This window comes from Triticum urartu, chromosome 2 (assembly GCF_003073215.2).
Source record: "Triticum urartu cultivar G1812 chromosome 2, Tu2.1, whole genome shotgun sequence".
Classification (NCBI taxonomy): Eukaryota; Viridiplantae; Streptophyta; class Magnoliopsida; order Poales; family Poaceae; genus Triticum; species Triticum urartu.
The window spans coordinates 168,557,600-168,572,436 of NC_053023.1; positions in this window are offsets into that span (position 1 = coordinate 168,557,600).

Here is a 14,837-nt window from a genome sequence, read left to right on the forward strand (position 1 = left end):
ATCAATAGGTAGTGGGTCATCAAGAACATTCTCTAACCTAGACAAGTTGTCTGCGACGGGGTTCTTAGCTCCCTTTCTATCAATAATATGCAAATCAAATTCTTGTAGCAAGAGAACCCATCTAATAAGTCTAGGTTTAGCATCTTTCTTTTCCATAAGATATTTAATAGCAGCATGATCAGTGTGAACAGTTACTTTAGAATCAACAATGTAAGGTCTGAACTTATCACAAGCAAATACAACTGCTAAAAATTCCTTTTCAGTAGTAGCATAATTTCTTTGAGCACTGTCTAGAGTTTTACTAGCATATTGGGTAACATTTAATTTCTTATCAACTCTTTGTCCTAGAACAGCCCCTACAGCATAATCACTAGCATCACACATAATTTCAAATGGTAAATTCCAATCAGGAGGCCGAACAATAGGTGCAGAAATCAAAGCTTTCTTAAGTATTTCAAATGCTTCTACACAATCATCATCAAAAACAAAAGGAACATCTTTTTGTAAGAGATTAGTCAGAGGACGAGAAAATTTTGAGAAGTCCTTAATGAACCTCCTATAAAAACCGGCATGACCAAGGAAGCTTCTTATACCTTTTAATGTCCTTAGGACAAGACATCTTTTCAATAGCATCAACCTTAGCTTTATCAACTTCAATACCTCTTTCAGAAATTTTATGCCCCAAGACAATACCTTCATTAACCATAAAGTGGCACTTCTCCCAATTCAAGACAAGATTAGTTTCTTCACATCTCTGGAAAACTCGATCAAGGTTGCTTAAGCAATCATCAAAATAAGTTCCATAAACGGAGAAATCATCCATGAAAACCTCAACAATCTTTTCACAAAAGTCAGAGAATATAGCAGTCATACATCTTTGAAAGGTAGCAGGTGCATTACATAAACCAAAAGGCATACGTCTATAAGCAAAGGTACCAAAAGGGCAAGTAAAAGTTGTATTTTCTTGATCCTCTTTTGTCACGGGTATTTGAGAGAAACCAGAATAACCATCTAGAAAGAAAAATGTGTATGTTTGGATAATCTTTCTAGCATTTGATCAATAAAAGGTAAAGGGTAATGATCCTTTTTAGTAGCTTTGTTTAATTTGCATAAATCAATTACCATTCTGTAACCTGTAACTATTCTTTGTGGGATCAATTCATCTTTATCATTAGGAACAACAGTAATACCTCCCTTTTTAGGGACACAATGGACATGACTTACCCATTGACTATCAGCAACGGGATAAATTATACCTGCCTCCAAAAGCTTTAGTATTTCTTTTCTTACCACTTCTTTCATTTTAGGATTTAACCGTCGTTGGTGATCAACAATCGTCTTCGCGTCTTTCTCCAATTTTATTTTGTGCTGGCAGAGAGTGGGACTGATGCCCTTAAGATCATCAAGAGTATGTCCAATAGCAGCACGGTGCTTCTTCGGAGTTTTCAATAATTTATTTTCTTCATGCTCTGAAAGGTTAGCACTAATAATAATAGGATATATCTCTTTCTCATCAAGATAAGCATATTTAAGAGTATCAGGTAAAGGTTTAAGCTCAAACACGGGATCACCCTTGGGTGGAGGAGGATCCCCTAGGATTTCAGCAGGCAATGTTGTGTTTCAAAATAGGCCCCTTTTAAATAATACTTCATCTATTTCCCTTCTCTCATTCATAAACATATCATTTTCATGGTCTAGCAAATATTGTTCTAAAGGATCACTAGGAGGTACAGCAATAGAAGAAATACCAATGATTTCATCTTTACTAGGCAATTCTTTATCATGGGTTGTCTACGAAATTTAGAAAAATTAAACTCATGAGACATATCCCCTAAACCAACAGAAACACTATCCTTATTGCAGTCTATCTTAGCATTAACAGTATTCAAGAAGGGTCTACCAAATATAATGGGACAAAAGTTATCTTGTGGGGAACCGAGAACAAGAAAATCAACAGGATATTTAACTTTCCCACACAAGACTTCAACATCTCTAACGATCCCAACGGGTGAAATAGTATCTCTATTAGCAAGCTTAATTGTAACATCTATCTCTTCTATCTCAGCAGGTGCAATATCATGCATAAATTCTTTATATAAGGAATGGGGTATTGCACTTGCACTAGCACCCATATCACACAAGCCATGATAGAAATGATCTCCTATTTTAACAGAAATAATAGGCATGCCCATCAATATTTTTTAGTATCGGGGCTAGTAATTCTAGCAGATTCATCACAGAAGTAAATAACATGCCCATCAATATTATCAGCCAAGAGATCTTTAACCATAGAAACACTAGGTTCAACTTTAATTTGCTTAGAGGGAGTTGGTGTTCTAGTATTACTCTTATGAACCACATTTGAAGCTTTAGCATGATCCTTTATTCTAACAGGGAAAGGTGGTTTCTCAATATAAGCAGTAGGAACAACAAGATCATTATAAGTGATAGTCTTTTCTTCAACTTTAATAGGTGCAACACTTTTACTTCAACGGGAGGATTATATTTAAACCACTTCTCCTTAGGGAGATCAACATGCGTAGCAAAGGATTCACAGAAAGAAGCTACTATCTCAGAGTCAAGTCCATATTTAGTGCTAAATTCATGGAAAACATCGGTATCCATAAAAGATTTAACATAATCAAACTTAGGTATTATACCTGACTCCTTACCTTCGTCGAGGTCCCAATCTTCAGAGTTGCGTTTAATTATTTCCAATAAATCCCATTTGAATTCAATAGTCTTCATCATAAAAGAACCAGTACAAGAAGTATTGAGCATGGAGCGATTACTGAGAGAAAGCCGAGCATAAATTTTTTGAATAATCATTTCTTTTGAGAGCTCATGATGGGGGCATGAATATAACATTGACTTAAGCCTCCCCCAAGCTTGAGCGATGCTTTCTCCTTCGCGAGGCAAAAAATTATATATATAATTACGATCATGATGAACAAGATGCATAGGATAAAATTTCTGATGAAATTCCAATTTTAATCGGTTGTAGTTCCATGATCCCATATCATCACATAGCCTAAACCATGTGAATGCCTCTCCCTTCAAAGATAAAGGTAAGACCTTCTTCTTGATAACATCCTCGGGCATACCTGCGAGCTTAAATAATCCACAAACTTCATCCACATAGATTAGGTGCAAATCGGGATGTAATGTTCCATCACCTGTGAAAGGATTAGCTAGCAGTTTCTCAATCATACCCGAAGGAATTTCAAAGTAAACATTTTCAGTAGGTTCAGTAGGTTGAGGAGCAACTCTTTGCTCTACTGGTCGGGGTGAAGATACCCCGAACAAGCCCCTCAAAGGATTATGTTCCATAGTAACAAGTGAAAGTAAATTTCAACACACTATATAAATTTTCCTTACCAAATTCCACCTACCAAAGGCGCTTCACTCCCCGGCTATGGCGCCAGAAAAGAGTCTTGATGACCCACAAGTGTAGGGGATCTATCGTAGCCTTTTCGATAAGTAAGAGTGTCGAACCCAACGAGGAGCAGAAGGAAATGATAAGCGGTTTTTAGCAAGGTATTCTCTACAAGCACTGAAATTATCGGTAACAGATAGTTTTGTTATAAGGTAATTTGTAACGAGTAACAAGTAATAAAAGTAAATAAGGTGCAGCAAGATGGCCCAATACTTTTTGTAGCAAAGGACAAGCCTGGACAAACTCTTATATAAAGGAAAGCGCTCCCGAGGACACATGGGAATTATTGTCAAGCTAGTTTTCATCATGCTCATATGATTCACGTTCGGTACTTTGATAATTTGATATGTGGGTGGACCGGTGCTTGGGTACTGTCCTTCCTAGGAAAATCATCCCACTTATGATTAACCCCTATTGCAAGCATCCGCAACTACAACAGAAGTATTAAGGAAAACCTAACCATAGCATGAAACATATGGATCCAAATCAGCCCCTTACGAAGCAACGCATAAACTAGGGTTTAAGCTTCTGTCACTCTAGCAACCCATCATCTACTTATTACTTCCAAATGCCTTCCCCTAGGCCCAAACAATGGTGAAGTGTCATGTAGTCGACGTTCACATGACACCACTAGAGGAAAGACAACATACATCTCATCAAAATATCGAACGAATACCAAATTCACATGACTACTTATAGCAAGACTTCTCCCATGTCCTCAGGAACAAATGTAACTACTCACAAATCATATTCATGTTCATAATCAGAGGGGTATTAATATGCATAATGGATCTGAACATATGATCTTCCACCAAGTAAACCAACTAGCATCAACTACAAGGACTAATCAACACTACTAGCAACCCACAGGTACCAATCTGAGATTCGGATACAAGAGATGAACTAGGGTTTGAGATGAGATGGTGCTGGTGACGATGTTGATGAAGATTGACCCCCTCCCAATGAGAGGATCGTTGGTGATGACGATGGTGATGATTTCCCCCTCCCGGAGGGAAGTTTCCCCGATAGAACAGCTCCACCGGAGCCCTAGATTGGTTCCGCCAAGGTTCTGTCTCGTGGCGGTGGAGTTTTGTCCCGTGAGCTAGCTTATGATTTTTTCCTCCACGAAAGACTCCATGTAGCATAAGATGGGCATCATAGGGCTTCCAGGGAGCCCACGAGGCAGGGGGCGCGCCCAGGGGGGTAGGGCGCGCCCCCACCCTCGTGGACGGTGGGTGGCCCCCCTCTGGTACTTCTTTTGCCCATATTTTTTATATATTCTAAAACGTGATCCCGTGAAGTTTCAAGACTTTTGGAGATGTGCAGAATAGGTCTCTAATATTTGCTCCTTTTCCAGCCTAGAATTCCAGCTGCCGACATTCCCCCTCTTCATGTAAACCTTATAAAATAAGAGAGAATAGGCATAAGTATTGTGACATAATGTGTAATAACAGCCCATAATGCAATAAATATCGATATAAAAGCATGATGCAAAATGGACGTATCAATCTACTTAATAAAACATAAGTCTGAAACATTTGAAAAGTTCAAAGAATTTCAGAGTGAAGTGGAAAATCATCGTAACAAGAAAATAAAGTTTCTACGATTCGATCGTGCAGGAGAATATTTGAGTTACGAGTTTGGTCTTCATTTGAAACAATGCGGAATAGTTTCACAACTCATGCCACCCAGAACACGACAGTGTAATGGTGTGTCCGAACGTCGTAATCGTACTTTACTACATATGGTGCGATCTATGATGTCTCTTACTGATTTACCGCTATCGTTTTGGGGTTATGCTTTAGAGACGGCTACATTCACGTTAAATAGGGCACCATCTAAATACGTTGAGACGACACCTTATGAACTGTGGTTTGGTAAGAAACCCAAGTTGCGTTTCTTAAAGTTTGGGGTTGCGATGCTTATGTGAAAAAGCTTCAACCTGATAAGCTCGAACCCAAATCGGAGAAATGTGTCTCCATAGGATACCCAAAGGAGACTGTTGGGTACACCTTCTATCACGGATCCGAAGGAAAGATATTCGCTGCTAAGAATGGATCCTTTCTAGAGAAGGAGTTTCTCTCGAAAGAAGTGAGTGGGAGGAAAGTAGAACTTGATGAGGTAATTGTACCTCCTCCCTTATTAGAAAGTAGTTCATCACTAAAATCAGTTCCAGTGATTCCTACACCAGTAAGTGAGGAAGCTAATGATGATGATCATGAAACTTCTGATCAAGTTACTACCAAACCTCGTAGGTCAACCAGAGTGAGATCCGCACTAGAGTTGTACGGTAATCCTGTTCTGGAGGTCATGTTACTTGACCATGATGAACCTACGAACTATGAGGTAGTGATGATGAGCCTAGATTCCACAAAATGGCTTGAGGCCATGAAATCTGAGATGGGATCCTTGTATGAGAAAAAAGTGTGGACTTTGGTTGACTTGCCCGATGATCGGCAGGCCATAGAGAATAAATGGATCTTCAAGAAGAAGACTGACGCTGACGGTGATGTTACTGTCTACAAAGCTCGACTTGTTGCGAAAGGTTCTCGACAAGTTCAAGGGGTTGACTACGATGAGACCTTCTCACCCGTAGCGATGCTTAAGTCCGTCCGAATCATGTTAGCAATTGTCGCATTTTATGATTATGAAATTTGGAAAATGGATGTAAAAACTGCATTCCTTAATGGATATCTTAAAGAAGAGTTGTATATGATGCAACCAGAAGGTTTTGTTGATCCAAAAGGTGCTAACAAAGTTTGCAAGCTCCAGCGATCCATTTATGGACTGGTGCAAGCCTCTCGGAGTTGGAATACACGCTTTGATAGTGTGATCAAAGCATATGGTTTTATACAGACTTTTGGAGAAGCCTGTATTTAGAAGAAAGTGAGTGGGAGCTCAGTAGCATTTATGATATTATATGTAGATGGCATATTGTTGATCAGAAATGATACTGAATTTCTGAATAGCATAAAAGGATACTTGAATAAGAATTTTTCAATGAAAGACCTTGGTGAAGCTGCTTATATATTGGGCATCAAGAGATAGAACAAGACGCTTAATTGGACTTTCACAAAGCACTTACCTTGATAAAGTTTTGAAGAAGTTAAAAAAGGATCACGCAAAGAAAGGGTTATTGCCTGTGTTACAAGGTGTGAAGTTGAGTCAGACTCAATGCCCGACCACTACAGAAGATAGAGAGAAAATGAAAGTCATTCCCTATGCTTCAGCCATAGGTTCTATCATGTATGCAATGCTGTGTACCAGACCTGATGTGTGCCTTGCTATTAGTTTAGTAGGGAGGTACCAAAGTAATCCAGGAGTGGATCACTGGACAACGGTCAAGAACATCCAGAAATACCTGAAAAGGACTAAGGATATGTTTCTCGTTTATGGAGGTACCAAAGAGCTCGTCGTAAACGGTTACGTCAATGCAAGCTTTGACACTAATCCAGATAACTCTAAGTCACAAACCGAATACGTATTTATATTGAATGGTGGAGCTGTAATTTGGTGCAGTTCCAAGCAGAGCGTCGTGGTGGGATCTACATGTGAAGAGGAGTACATAGCTGCTTCGGAAGCACTAAATGAAGGAGTCTAGATGAAGGAGTTCATTTCCGATCTAGGTGTCATACCTAGTGCATCGGGTCCAATGAAAATCTTTTGTGACAACACTAGTGCAATTGCCTTGACAAAGGAATCCAGATTTCACAAGAGAACCAAGCACATCAAGAGATGCTTCAATTCCATTGGCGATCAAGTCAAGGAGGGAGAGATAGAGATTTGCAAGATACATACGGATCTGAATGTTGCAGACCCATTGACTAAGCCTCTCTCACGGGCAAAACATGATCAGCACCAAGACTCCATGGGTGTTAGAATCATTACAATGTAATCTAGATTATTGACTCTAGTGCAAGTGGGAGACTGAAGGAAATATGCCCTAGAGGCAATAATAAATTTGTTATTTATATTTCCTTATACCATGATAAATGTTTATTATTCATGCTAGAATTGTATTAACCGAAAATTTAGTACATGTGTGAATACATAGACAAACATAATGTCACTAGTATGCCTCTACTTGACTAGCTCGTTGAATCAATGATGTTTATGTTTCCTAACCACAGACATGAGATGTCATTTGATTAACGGGATCACATCATTAGAGAATGATGTGATTGACTTGACCCATCTGTTAGCTTAGCACGAGGATCGTTTAGTTTGTTGCTATTGCTTTCTCCATAACTTATACATGTTCCTATGACTATGAGATCATGCAACTCCCGAATACCGGAGGAGCACTTAGTGTGCTATCAAATGTCACAACATAACTGGGTGACTATAAAGATGCTCTATAGGTGTCTCCGATGGTGTTTGCTGAGTTGGCATAGATCGAGATTAGGATTTGTCACTCCAAGTATCAGAGATGTATCTCTGGGCCCTCTTGGTAATGCACATCACTATAAGCCTTGCAAGAAATGCGACTAATGAGTTAGTTATGGGATGATGCATTACGAAACAAGTAAAGAGACTTGATGGTAACGGGATTGAACTAGGTATTGAGATACGGACGATCGAATCTTGGGCAAGTAACATACCGATGACAAAGGGAACAATGTTTATCATTATGCGGTTCGACCGATAAAGATCTTCGTAGAATATGTGGGAGACAATATGAACATCCAGGTTCTGCTATTGGTTATTGACCGGAGACGTGTCTCAGACATGTCTACATAGTTCTCAAACCCGTAGGGTCCGCACGCTTAACGTTCGGTGACGATCGGTATTATGAACTTATGTGTTTTGATGTACCGAAAGTAGTTCGAAGTCCCGGATATGATCACGGACATGACGAGGAGTCTCGAAATGGTTGAGACATAAAGATCGATATATTGGATAACTATATTTGGACACCGGATGAGTTTCGGGGGTCACCGGATAATTATCGGAGTGCCGGGGGGTTATCGGAACCCCGGGGGCACTAATGGGCCAACATGGGCCTTAGTGGAGAGAGAGGTGAGGGAGTCCTGGACTAAGGGGTCCTCGGGTGTCTGATCTATTGAATATGGGTCGGACTGATGGGCCGTAAGGATACAAAGACCGAAGAGTCCACCTGTGTCCGGATAGGACTCTTCTTGGCGTGGAAGGCAAGCTTGGTGTAACACCCCGAGACCGATGTGCCAGGTGTCTTCCAGTTATTCGCTGTCATTGCCATGTCATTTGCTTGCGTGTCGCATCTTGCCATGTCATCATGTGCATTGCATCATCATATTTTCAAACTTGCATCTGTCCCGTCCTCCCCGTTCCTTCCGCTGTCTGTTCTGAGTCCAGACACCCTTGCACGCGCCCGCGGCACATCCGAATATTATTTTATAAGTGCCCGGAAAATGTTCTCGGATTGGGTTGAAAGTTGGCGTGTGGTATTATTATAGGGTAGATAGACCGCCTGTCAAGTTTCATCGCATTTGGAGTCTGTTTGATGCCCCAACGTTTAACTATAGCGGTAGTATAGCCGGTCAAACGTCGAACGTTTTCGGTCTCCGGAAACGGTTGCTGGGCTGTCTTCTTTCCTCTCCTCTCAGCCCAAGCCTCTCTACACATTTCACTACCGACCGCCAGGCTAGCCTACCCCTCTTTGCACAGTGCATCGACCCCTCGCGCGTGTCCGAAACTCACCCGAACCCGACTCGGACAGTCATCACCGTTGGGTCCGGATCATCCCCAAGCGTCTACAAAACATCTCCGTTTTGTTAATTGGACTCCCTAGCTATTTTATCCGCGATCGTCCGATTGCGATCGTAGGGTCGAGATAGCCCCTAACCTAATCCGTGATGTATATATATAGTCCACCCCTAGTCTAATTTCAGACCAAATCCCTAATTTCTAGGGATCCTCCCAGCCGCCGCCGCCGCACTCATTCCCCACCTCGGGATCCTCTCATTCCCTCTGCACCAACCACCAGCCATCTCCCCTCGATCCATCGATCCACCCAACCGTCCGCAGCCTCCCTCACTTTTTGGATCGGTAGGAACCGCGCCTGGATCCCCTCCCTCTCGGGTCTTCCTTGGAGCCAGCCGTCCCCGCCGGTGATGAGCAGCAGCGCCAACAGGACCTCCCCGTGCGCCGCCAGATCCAGGTCGGGCCTCCTCGCGTCCTCCTTCCTCCCGTTCTTCTTGCCTCTGGTCTCTAACCTCTCTTCCCCATGCTCCTCGCAGAAGAATCAACGCCATGGCACCGCCTCACCTCGTCCCGATCCAGTGGACCCGGACGCAAGGATCTTGCTGCCCCGGATCTCCTCCACCCGTGCCTGCACCCATCATCGCCGCCCCACCAAGTCCCACGCCATGGACGCCCATGCCAGCCAGCCCCTACCGTCGAGCCGCCCCTAAGCTTCGTCCGCACCGCCATTTCCTGGATCCGGCCGTCTTCGCCGTCTCTGGCGCTGCCAGAGCCCAAAGACCCCTCCGCAAGACCCGTCGTGGCCGCTGTCGTGCCCCGCCGTCGCTTCCTGGTTCGAGTGCCCGTGCGAGGATGCCCAACGCATCGATGCGTTGACCTCATTGAGCGGGACGAGCCCAGCCACCCGATAGGCCTCCAGGGCCCATACCTCCGTGCGTGGCCCAGTTCTAGCAGGCCCAGCGTGCCTCCCCAGCTGCGCCCAGCCTTTCCACAAGTCGGCCCATGAGGCCTGGTGAGCAGCCCCCGCTCCTATGCACTTTGGGCCGGCCAGATTTGGCCCAGTGTATATTTTTTTAAGATCTGCAAGTTTGTCTTTTTCCAGAGACATCAGTTTTGCAGAATGGCCCCTAAACTTCATGCATTTAATAACTTCACAACCGTGCATCGGATCTAAATAATTTATATATGAAACTTGCTTAGAATTTCATCTAGTTTAATAATATGTCATTTTCATCCATGTTTAAAATGTTTAAAATGTTGTTTGTTTGAATTTGCTAAAATAACATGCTAAAATAATTTATTTCATAACTAAATAACCATAGCTCCAAATTTAACAAATTTTATATGTATCACTTTGCATGTTTAACATGGTGGCATCACTTTGCATGTTTAACAACTATAAAATATGGTTTAGGGCAGAACAGTACCAAACCCAATATATGCATATGAGGGTTTTCCGGACTTGTTGTTTGTTGTTCCGGCCTCATTTAAACTTGCCTAGATAGGTAGTTTTCATTTGCTTCACCCTCTTGCCATGTTTAACAACATTTAATATTGTTGGGTACATAAACGAGATCGAACTAAATAACTTGAATGTGGTGTTTCGTCAATATGCAATGGAGTTGCATGTTGAGCTCCACTTAATTTGTAGGATTGTTTATGCATTTTGCCATGCCATGCCTCATTAAACCGGACATGCCTCATACTTGTTTGTGCATCGTGCCATGCTTATGTGATGATTGTTTACTATGTTGTTTTCTTTCTTTCCGGTGTACTTCTTCTCGGTAATCCGGTAACGTTGCATTTGTGAGGATCCGTTGGCTACGCCCGTTTATCTTCTTCAGGGACTCGTTCTTATTCCTTGCGGGATCTCAAGAAAGATGACCATACCCTCGAAATCACGTCTATCTTTGCTTGCTAGATGCTCGCTCTATTGCTATGCCTATGCTGCGATACCTACCACTTGCTTATCATGTCTCCCATATTGCCATGTCAAACCTCTAACCCACCTTGTCCTAGCAAACCGTTGTTTGGCTATGTTACCACTTTGCTCAGCCCCTCTTATAGCGTTGCTAGTTGCAGGTGAAGATTGGAGTTTGTTCCTTGTTGGGACATGGATTATTGTTGGGATATCACAATATCTCTTATTTAATTAATGCATCTATATACTTGACAAAGGGTGGAAGGCTCGGCCTTATGCCTGGTGTTTTGTTCCACTCTTGCCGCCCTAGTTTCCGTCATACCGGTGTTATGTTCCTTGATTTTGCGTTCCTTACACGGTTGGGTTATAATGGGAACCCCTTGACAGTTCGCCTTGAATAAAACTCCTGCAGCAAGGCCCAACCTTGGTTTTACCGTTTGCACTAACAACCTACCACCTTCCCATGGGTTCTGCAGACTCAAGGGTCATGTTTATTTAACCCCCCCGGGCCAGTGCTTCTCTAAGTGTTGGTCCGGAACGGGCAGCCTGCGGGGCCACCTCGGGGAAACTTGAGGGTTGGTTATACTCGTAGCTTGACCTATCCGGTGTTGCCCTGAGAACGAGATATGTTCAGCTCCTATCGGGATTGTCGGCGCATCGGGCGGCTTTGCTGGTTTAGTTTTACCATTGTCGAGATGTCTTGTAACCGGGATTCCGAGTCTGATCGGGTCTTCCTAGGAGAAGGAATATCCTTCGTTGACCGTGAGAGCTTGTGATGGGCTAAGTTGGGACACATCTGCAGGGATATGATCTTTTGAAAGTCGTGCCCGCGGTTATGGGCAGATGGGAATTTGTTAATGTCCGGTTGTAAAAAACTTGAAACTTATCTTAATTAAAATACATCAACCGCGTGTGTAACCGTGATGGTCTCTTCTCGGTGGAGTCCGGGAAGTGAACACGGTGTTGGAGTTATGCTTGACGTAGGTTGTTCTAGGATCACTTCTTGATCATAGATTCTCGAACGTGCTTTGCTTGCTATTCTCGCTCTCATTTGCGTATGTTAGCCACCATATATGCTAGTGCTTACTGCAGCTCCACCTCATAACTTTTCCCTACCTATAAGCTTAAATAGTCTTGATCGCGAGGGTGTGTGATTGCTGAGTCCCCGTGACTCACAGATACTTCCAAAACCAGTTTGCAGGTGCCGATGATACCGTGCAGGTGAAGCAACCGAGCTCAAGGAGGAGCTCGATGAAGATCTCGTTCATTGTGTTGTTTCATTTCAGTTGATCAGTAGTGGAGCCCAGTTGGGACGATCGGGGATCTGTGTAGCATTTGGGGTAGTCTTCTTTTATTTTGGTTCCGTAGTCGGACCTTGTTTGTATCTGGAGGATATAATGCTTTATTCATGTATTGGGTGAAGTGGCGATTGTAAGCCAACTATGTATCTCTTTCCCTTATTTATTACATGGGTTGTGTGAAGATTACCTCACTTGCGACATTGCTTACAATGCGGTTATGCCTCTAAGTCGTGCTTCGACACATGGGAGATATAGCCGCATCGTGGGCGTTACAAGTTGGTATCAAAGCCTTCCCCGACTTAGGAGCCCCCTGCTTGATCGAATCGTTGGCATTGTTGAGTCTAGAAAAATGTTTTAAGTCTTATAGGTTTATATATATATATATATCGGAGAGTAGGATTCTTTTTACTCCTCAGTCCCTTCGTCGCTCTGGTGAGGCATCCTGACGTAGAGTTTTGACTCTTCTCTTCTCAAATTTCACTAAAAAATTAGGATCACGCATGTATCTTGGAATCGTTCCGATGGTTTTGTGACAAGAACATTGTTCTTGGTGCCTCCTGACATTTAGGGGTTGTGGCAGTGTCCCGGGGAGTTGAGCTCCGAGGTGTTGTCGTCACAATTTTATCGTTGCAGTTCTGGAATACCTGAGTTTCGCCGACATGGAAAATCTCTTTTATGCAGTTGTTGGTGAGATAACCTCGATGCCACCCAGTACTGGGGCGGGAGTTCGGGAGTATTGCCATAACTCGTATAACGGATGCTTTTCGAAGGTTCAGGTAAACGATTTCTGAAGGTTTCTTGGTTATGTGTTGAAGGATGGATACAACTGGATGTAGGATTTGTTAGTTTTGGGTGAGATATTATGCTTCCCCTGTATCCCCAACACCTGATTGCATAACCGGAAAGTTTCGGGAGTTTATAAGTGGGAGTTCAAGTAGCTATTAGGATATCTTTCCGACAGATGCATGATATGAAATTGGGGTTCGACGTCTAGTGGTCCGCCTATTCACGGTTGGTTTTACAGTGGTCTCGTGGTGTCTTAAAGAGTCCTTGGCTATGTTGACTCGTGGACAATTCCTATGTCATGTGCACTGCCTTGTACATGATGGTGTTGTACGATTGAGCCCGTGTAGGCCCCACCACGAAAACTTCGGACGAAATCTCTATCATACGTTTGTTCCGGTTTATTCCGCAAGCCAATCCTTGTTTTGTTTTGAGTTGTGGTATTCGAGTTGCTTCAATGTCAAGTGTTGATTCCATACCTTTCCTAAACAGTGTTCTCATACTTTTTTATGAATACCAATCCTTCATGATAATCGAGATTGTCATGTCAATCCCTTTCAATCGGTGTGTTTCTCTTCAAGTGGATCCGATCATTTCAACATCAGCAAGATCAATTATCATTTCTTCTCAACGGTGTTTGTTTCATCCATCCCAAGTTGTCTTTGTTGTCCTTCCCTCCCACCCTTGTTTCTTCAAGGACTCGGATTTCTTTATCAAGTATCCATCTTATTGATGTGAAGTCTTTCCATTCTTTTACGTCTATGTTCTTATCCGGTGATTCTCAGGAAGATTCTAACGGAGCTTCAAGTGTTCTATTCTTCGTTCTTTTTCCTCTCCGGTGGATTCAAATCAGGGCTTTGCTGTTGATCATATCCCTTTTTCTCGTTTCAAATGCCTTCTCATGCCGGTGTACCTCATAATCATTCCTCTCGCTATTCATTTTTTCCGAAGTGCTGAAGATATCTCGAAGATTCGTGTTTCCACTTTGTATCCGTTCAAGCTATTTTTGAAGATGTTATCTCACTCAAGCCATTTGATTCAACCGGCGCAATCTATCTTTTAAATCCTTCAACGGTGTTTCTTTTGAGTGGGCCCTAACCCACAGGTTTTTCCCAGGATCTTACCTGACTCTTCTATTTTCTCGGAGCTATTCTCAAATCTTCTAAAGTTTGATGTAAGAATGGATTATCATCAATCAAATGTCTTTTTCCAAAATCTTTCAAATTCTTTTCATTGTTGGTTCAACCTTTCCAATTTTAATCTGGAGTATCTCAACAACTCATGTTGATGTTTCGCATCGTCATTCTCAACATTTGAAGACTGAAGAAGATTTGTCTCTCAATCTTGCTCCATTATCTTCAAGATTCATGGTTCTAGTTTGAGGCCATCCTCTCATAATTGTTTTGATCGTGGGAATTCATTTCACTCATCCGGAGCAATTCAGGAGTCTTTTCAGTTTGATCATCCGGAGCCCATCACCTCAGATTTATTAATTCCAGCTTTCAGCTCTCATCCTCCAAATCGTACCGGTGCATAATTCAAGTTTTTTCTCTTATCAGTTCGGGGTCTCTTCGTTCACTTGCATCTAAATTATCTCAAGTATCTTCATTCGTTCTCGAATTCTTCCCGGTGTTTCTTTATCTTTTCTTCGTTCATTTCCAAATTCTTACGGTGGTTCTTCCAAGATTCTTCTTCCTTTGTTTACCATATCAAT